We start from the raw sequence: 7852 nt of genomic DNA on the forward strand, positions 1-7852 counted from the left end.
TCTAAAGCTTTGTGATTCTGTAACCTTTGGAGACGGAGCCCATGTAGACCCAGCACCCATCTGATGGGTCACAGGCCTTTCCCTCTCCAAGGACAATAATTCTGTTTTTCCCTTTCCTACACCCAGGCAGTTGCTGTTTGTGTCCTGGTCCAGGCTGGAGAATCTGAAGAAGAGAGACCTCCTTTCTTCCCAGGGGGACCGGGATCAGTTTCAAGTCCTGCCCAGCTGTGCCATTGGTAAGTGGCTGCCTCTCCCTCCAGACTGCCCTAGGGGTGACCAGTGTCCGGATTATCACCCGGGAGTGCCGGGAAGGTGCCTGACACCAGGGGGCAGCAGCATCCAAGTGGAGGGTGGGGTGGGCAGGCAGGAGGAGGAGAAAGGTCAGAAAAACACTGCCCCTGTGCCTATGTGAACTCCACATCCGCTTCTCTTGTGTGTTTTCTCAGAATGTCCTTCATAGATTGGCTCCCACTTCTCAGAATCGTCAGTCGTTTGGCGCTCAGTAATCATAGATTTGCCTCATTAACTGTATTTTTAGGGGGCTTTCCCTGTTTCCCCTGCCAGATTGTAAGGTCCTAAAGAGCAGAGCGAGTGTTTATATTTATAACTCTTGATGCCTCCTTGTGCAGAGTGAATAATAAAAGCTGACATTTTGTGACGCATATTAGGGGAGTGCTTTCTGTGTTTCAAGTCCAAGTTTGCTGCAATCCCAAACTAAGGCTCGGAGGTACTCACTGAGAATAGCTGCGACCTAAATAGGTAACAGGGGTGCTCACTCTGCTCCCACCACCTCATCAAGCCCTTACATAGCTCAGCTCATTTAATCTCTCCCAACAATCCTCTCCCAACAATCCTCCCGACAACTTCCTATTATTACCCCTGTTTCCTAGATGAGGAAACGGAGGCACCGAGGGCGTAAGTAATGGCTGAAGTCACAGCTCCCCAGGGACAGTGCTGGAATTGGAAGGCTAGATCCCAACTCCAGGTCCAGTGATCTTTCCCACCATCCTGCAGCCAGTTCCTTATCACACGGGTGAAATCATATTAAAAGTAAACATCCAAAGGGGCGCCTGGGGGGCTCAGTGGGTTAAGCGTCTGACTTAGGCTCAGGTTGTGATCTCGGGGTCCTGGCATCCAGCCCTGCTTCAGGCTCCTCACTCAGCGGGGGGGGAGTCTGCTTGTCCCTCTGCCTCTCCCCCTGCTCATACTCTCTCTCTCTCAAATAAATAAAGTCTTAAAAAAAAAAGTAAACATCAAGGGCTCCCTTTAAATGAGGTAGCCAGACAGCCCAGAGATTGAACTTCAGACTTTTTTTTTAAAGACTTCATTTATTTACTTGACAGAGAGAGAGGGAGAGAGCACAAACAGGGGAGCGGCAGAGGGAAAGGGAGAAGCAAGAGAGATAGAGAGAGAGAGAGAGAGAGAGAGAACTGACAAATACCCAGGACCCTGGGATCATGACCTGAGCCAAAGGCAGATGCCTAAGGAAGTGAGCCACCCAGGCGCCCCTGAACTTGAGACTTTTAATCAAAGGTCTTGGGATTCATGCTCCTGTCTGGGTATCAAATACAGGAGTTGGACTGGCACAAACAGTGCCTGAAATCTCTTCCAATTCTAACACTCCAGGAATTTATATGGCAAATGGCAGTGTGCAGAGGAGCCTGTAGGAGACTGCCCACTCAGGGTCCCTAAATAAACAACAGGACGTCCTCATCCCCTCTGACGTTGTGGGGTGGAGAGGGGTACACAGGCTGGGTGTATGTAGAGATGAGGGGCAGAACTTGTTCTGAGCCCCCACTGAACCCTTTCCCCTCCATTTAAAAAAAATTTTTTTTTATTACGTTGTGTTAGTCACTATACAGTACATCATTAGTTTCTGATGTAGTGTTCCATGATTCATTACTTGCGTATAACACCCAGTGCTCCATGCAATGCGTGCCCTCTACTACCCATCACCAGTCTATCCCATTCCCCCACCCCCCCTCCCCTCTGAGGCCCTCAGTTTGTTTCCCAGAGTCCAATGTCTCTCGTGGTTCATTCCCCCTTCTGTTTACCCCCCTTCATTCTTCCCTTCCTTCTCCTACCGATCTCCCTGCTATTCCTTAATGTTCCATAAATGAGTGAAACCATATGATAATTGTCTTTCTCTGCTTGACTTATTTCACTTAGCATAATCTCCTCCAGTCCCATCCATGTTGCAGCAAATGTTGGGTAATCGTTCTTTCTGATGGCTGAGTAATATTCCACTGTATATACGGACCACATCTTCTTTATCCATTTGTCTGTCGAAGGGCATCTTGGCTCCTTCCACAGTTTAGCTATTGTGGACAATGCTGCTATGAACATTGGGGTGCATATGGCCCTTCTCTTTACTACGTCTGTCTGTATCATTTCCCCTCCATTCTTTAAGTCCTTTAAGGATGTTGCTCAGTGGGGTGCCTGGGTGGCCCAGTCGTTAAGCATCTGCCTTCGGCTCAGGGCGTGATCCCTGAGTCCTGGGATGGAGCCCCACATCGGGCTTCTCCTCTAGGAGCCTGCTCCTTCCTCTCCCACTCCCCCTGCTTGTGTTCCCTCTCTCTCTGTCAAATAAATAAATAAATAAATAAATCTTAAAAAAAAAAAAAAAAGGATGTTGCTCGGCCTCAGAGAGAGATCTTCTTCATTCTTTGTCCCCCAGGTGGCAAAGGGCAGAGGAAGAAAGCGGGCTAACACCTTGGCCTGCCTTGGTACCTGGCCAGCCGCCACACCTGGCTGTGTAGACAAAGCCATAGTCCTTAAACTCAGCCAGGTGCTGGAAGGCTTTAGGACCCCTAACAGGAATGACGCTGCAGAGCACGAAAGGTTTTTCCAAGGCAGAAAAGATGAAGTTTCGATTGCATTTTGGATTGTTTTGGATTCTTTTCTCCATCCTGAAAATTCCAGTACTTCCCAATTTACCACCCCATTGGCTACCAGCTGAAACCATGCCTGGTTTTGGAGTTTCCCAGCTTTAGGTGGCCCCGGCTCCATTCTGTTTCCTGCCTCCATCAAGACTCCCCGTTGTTTCTTTGAGGTTGTAGTTGGTCAGAGTGACCTTCTCTTGCTCTCCCAAGAATGTAACACTCTGTCACCAAAATTCTTGTTGGCTTAACTGTTCATTAGGCATCCAGAATTCCATGCTAGTATGCAGTTTACACTACGAATCCATCATTTTTATTTATTTATTTATTTGAGAGAGAGAGAGCATAAGCAGGGGGAGTGGCAGAGGGAGAGGGAAAAGCAGACTTCCTGCTGAGTGGGGACTCCATCCCAGGCCCGTGGGATCATGACCTGAGCCGAAGGCAGACGCTGAACCGACTGAGCCACCCAGGCGCCCCATTAATCCATCATGTAGCAAACACTGTTTTTACAAGGAGTATGGAACTGTAGGAAAAGTGTAGGTCTTTACTGGGATTTAAGAGGCATATAGAACAAAGGCCTGTCCTCCAGGATGCTGCAGCTGCAATAGGAGTCTGTCACATAGCCACATTTATTTTTTCACAAAGGGTTTATTTTTTAAGTTTTTTAAAATAATTTTTAATTAATTAATTAATTAATTAATTAATTTATTTTTATTTATGTGACAGAGAGACAGCCAGCGAGAGAGGGAACACAGCAGGGGAGTGAGAGAGGAAGAAGCAGGCTCCCAGCGGAGGAGCCTGATGTGGGACTCGATCCCAGAACGGAGCCCGATGTGGGACTGGATCCCGGAACGCCAGGATCATGCCCTGAGCCGAAGGCAGACGCTTAACGACTGGGCTACCCAGGCGCCCTACACAGAGGGTTTATTTTTTAAAGATTTGATTTATTTATTTTTGCAAGAGCGATAGAGAGAGAGAGAGAGGGAACTGACAGATACCACAAATACCTCAAAATCCAGAAAAATGACATGGTATTAAAAAATTACTAACTGGGCCCCTGGGTGGCTCAGTTGGTTAAGCATCTGCCTTCAGCTCAGGTCATGATCCCAGGGTCCTGGGATCGAGTCCTGTGTAGGGCTCCCTGCTCAGCCAGGAGTCTGCTTCTCCCTCTCCCCCTTTTTTTTTTGTTTTAAAGATTTTATTTATTTATTTGACAGAGGGAGAACCAGCGAGAGAGGGAACACAAGCAGGGGGAGTGGGAGAGGAAGAAGCAGGCTCCCAGCAGAGCAGGGAGCCCGATGCGGGGCTCAATCCCAGGACCCTGGGATCAGGCCCTGAGCCGAAGGCAGACACTTAACGACTGAGCCACCCAGGCGCCCCTCCATCTCCCTTTACCCCTCCACCCCACTCATGTTCTCTTTCTCTCAAATAAATGGATAAAACCCTTAAAAATTTTATTTTAATTTAAAAATTATTAACTGCCTGATGTGAGAGTTTGTATGACTTACATCTTTGTGTGGCCATACCGGGGCAGGCAAAAGGCATTATTTCTGAAAGCCATTTCAGCACAGGGATGGCAAGCAATAGCTTAACTCTGTGTGGAAGTTGCCACACGCCACATAAATCTATCCCACTAAACTTATAAGTAACGTGTCTCCAACCCACCTGCCCTTTTGCTAGATCCCCAAACTGCCCTTGGCTCCTCCAGCGGCACCTGACGCAAGGGGAAGTGTGACAGAGGGAAGTCTGAAGGGAAAGACACAGTAGTCTGACCCACTGGGGTTAAAATACCTTTTGCACATTTCACTAAAACATAAGCCTGCATGAACCCATGGCAGGGGCCTGTGCTTCGGGGGCCCCTTCAGCCTCAGCTTCCTTAGCCCACAGTACACATGCCTTTGGTGGGTGCTGGCCGGGGCGCTGGGGCAATCAATCAGTAACCAGATGGTTCCCCCCAGCCCTCCTTCTCCTGCACTAGGCATAAAGTTCACTCTGATATGCCTTGGACCTAGCTTCACATTAGGACGGTTCTCCCCCCTTCTTTTTTTGAATGATAGTTTCCCATTGCATGAATGAACGTCCACATTTTGCCACGGCAAACAAGGCTGCAAAGAACACCCTTGCTCCTCTTTTTTTAAGCTCGTGTGAGAATATATTTGTAAAAGACATTCTTAGAGTATGATTGCTGGGCTCCAGAGTATATCCAATTAAAATGTAATGGACACTAATTGCTGTCCTTGGAGGTCGTGAGGACACGCCAGCAGGGCCTGAGCGTGGCCAACACTGTGTTAGCAAACGTTGCTGGTTTTTGCCAGTCTGTAGGTGAAAAATCTTGCCACAGTTTTGACTTGCATTTCTCTGACGAAGAATGACAGGGGGTATCTTTTCATATGTTTAAGAACCATTTATATCTCCTCCTTTGTGGACGGTTTATATCCTTTGTCCATTTTTCTATTGAGTTAGTCTGTGTCTTATTGATTTGTACGAACTGTTTAAATATCCAGGAAATCAGCTCTTGGTCTGTGATGTAATTGGCAAATCAGTTTTCTCAGCTTTTCATTTGTCTGTTGACTCTACTTAGGGGGTTTATTTTCCCATGGGAAAAAAATGCTATATTTATGTAACAGAATGTATTTTTTTAAAAAGATTATTTATTTATTTATTTGACAGACAGAGAGAGAGAGAGAGAGACAGAGAGACAGTACAAGCAGGGGGAGCAGCAGAGGAAGAGGGAGAAGCAGGCTTCCCGCTGATCAGGGAGCCCGATGCGGGGCTCCATCCCAGAACCCTGAGATCATGACCTGAGCCGAAGGCAGCTGCTTAACCGATTGAGCCACCCAGGCGCCCCTGTATTTTTTTTTTAAGATTATATTTTCAAGTAATCTCTACACCCAACTTGGGACTCAGACTCATAACCTGGAGATCAAGGGTCACAGGCCCTACCGACTGAGCCAGCCAGGCGCCCCTATGTAATGGAATGTATTAAACAAGTTTTCGATGACTTCTGATCTGATGTCATTCTTAGAAAGTTCTGCTTCTTCCAAATATAATAATAAAAAAATCTTCCCATGGCTATAGTATTTTGACTATTTCATTTTTAATATTTAAATAGTTGATTTTTCAGGAATTTGGTTTGGTGTATGAGGTGAGGCGTGGCTGTTTTATTTTCGCTCAGAAGGCTACCCTGTTATCCCAAGATCTTTATGGAAAATTCATCTTATCTTCACGGACTGAAAGGCTATCTCTGTCATATACTAAATTCCAGCGTGTAGTTGCTCTTCCTTTCTACATTGTTCGTCTGTTCCCCTCGACAGTTCGTCTATCCATGCACCAAGTTGCTAATAGTGGCTCTATATGTTTTCGTTTCAAACTTTTAGCTTCCTGCACTGTGAGAGAATACATTTCTGTGGTTTTCAGCCACCCCCCTGGTTTGTGGCAACGTGTAATGCTGATGCAGTGACAGAGCTGGGGTTTGAAGGTGAGTCTGAGCCCTGTATTCTGAGTGGGGGGAGCACAGGGGTATTCATCCCTGTCGCTGAGAGAGTGTGTGAGGGGAAGAGCAGGGGAAATTACTATAGCCCCAGTTTCCTTGGGCCTTATCAGCCTGTGGGTGTTACAGACAAAGGGGTATGCTGGCCATTCCGTGTCCCTTCCAGTTCTTCTCTTTGCTCTCCAACACCCTGTGCAGTGTCCAGGAGGCTGACCTCAATGGCCTGCCGCCACCCTACTTCTTTGTCCTTTGGCTTCCGTCTGGGTTTGGCCAATGCCAGTCACTGGCAGCAAGTTGGAAGTCTGCTCCCTCCGCGCTGGGTCACAGCTTGTAGTGGCTGTGCGTCCTTACGTACGGTCCCAGCTCCTGTCTTGTGGCCCTCTACAGCTCCAGCTCTGGTCCGTTAGTTGGTTCCAGTAACCACTTCTTCCCCTTTCCCTTTCAGGCCTATGGTGGTAACAGCTTCCCCCACACTAACCCTAGAACCTCTTACTGGTTTTCCTTCACCCTGCCCACATCCCCAGAAAGATCCAGTCTGTAAACTTCCTTCAGCCATTCCTTTTGAGGGGACCATGTGCTTCCTATTGAGATCCTGACCAATAAGGGGAGCCATCACTCTCCCCCAGAGTAACTCCAGTTTCCTTGGCTCTTGCCTCTGCTTGCTTATCTGGAACCACCTCAAGTCCTGACCATTCTTTGTGCCTCTGGGAAGCTACTTCTGTTCCAATGGGAGCCCTCCGGGGCAAGCTGCTCAGGATTCTGGCAAAGTCAGGGAGAAGCCTATCTCCTCTCTGGGTTACTCCCACACACAGGTCCCAAGCAGGCTGCCTGGATCCCAGGGCTCCCCACTCGCACCTCCAGCAACTGGAATAGGCCTATCTGTCAGGCTTACAGGGCAGGCCCCTCCTTTAATCACGGAGCTTTCTCTGGAGGTTTCTCATTCCTTATGCAAACAGGCTCCTGGCAGGGTGTGCTGCCCCGTTGCCAGACATGCCGAGACAGATCAGATTCTCCTTAGACTTGAGCTGGGATCCTTCCATACAAGGTTGGGAAGGTAGGTTTGGGCCAGGGCAAGGAAAGCCTCTAACACAATTGAACAAGTTTTAACCTCTGTTGTAGGCAAGGAACCACTAAACAGATGACGCTGGGAGAGGCTTGGATCAAAAATCGTTGAGAGCTTTGCACATCGCCACCTCAGTGCCCCCGTCCCTGCTCTCCCTGTAGCTGAACTATCCCCTCCCCAGAGAGGCCCCATCGGGCACTCTTCATCAGCACACCTTGCTTTTATTTCCAGGAGAATATTTATCATCCCCTGCTATCCCAGCTGTTTTCTTCTTTCTTCTCCCCGTCCATGCAGGCCAGGAGTTAACGTAGTCAATGCTATACTCCCAGGGCTTGGCTTATAGTAAACAATAAATACGTGTTGAATTTGTTGAATGAGTGAATGAGTTTCGCCCAGTGAATGAATTTAGAGGAGGAAGCC

At 48.0% G+C, this 7852-nt stretch overlaps 1 long non-coding RNA gene across 1 annotated transcript; it reads left to right on the plus strand.

Moving 5' to 3' along the window:
* LOC130542573 (uncharacterized) lies at positions 1-7657 on the plus strand. The gene is made up of 3 exons (XR_008957221.1): positions 1-236; positions 6257-6357; positions 7489-7657. It is a non-coding gene; the product is annotated as an uncharacterized LOC130542573 (long non-coding RNA).
* Positions 7658-7852: the final 195 nt, after the last annotated feature.

The sequence above is a fragment of the Ursus arctos genome, unplaced genomic scaffold (genome assembly GCF_023065955.2).
Source record: "Ursus arctos isolate Adak ecotype North America unplaced genomic scaffold, UrsArc2.0 scaffold_37, whole genome shotgun sequence".
In the NCBI taxonomy this organism is placed as follows: domain Eukaryota; kingdom Metazoa; phylum Chordata; class Mammalia; order Carnivora; family Ursidae; genus Ursus; species Ursus arctos.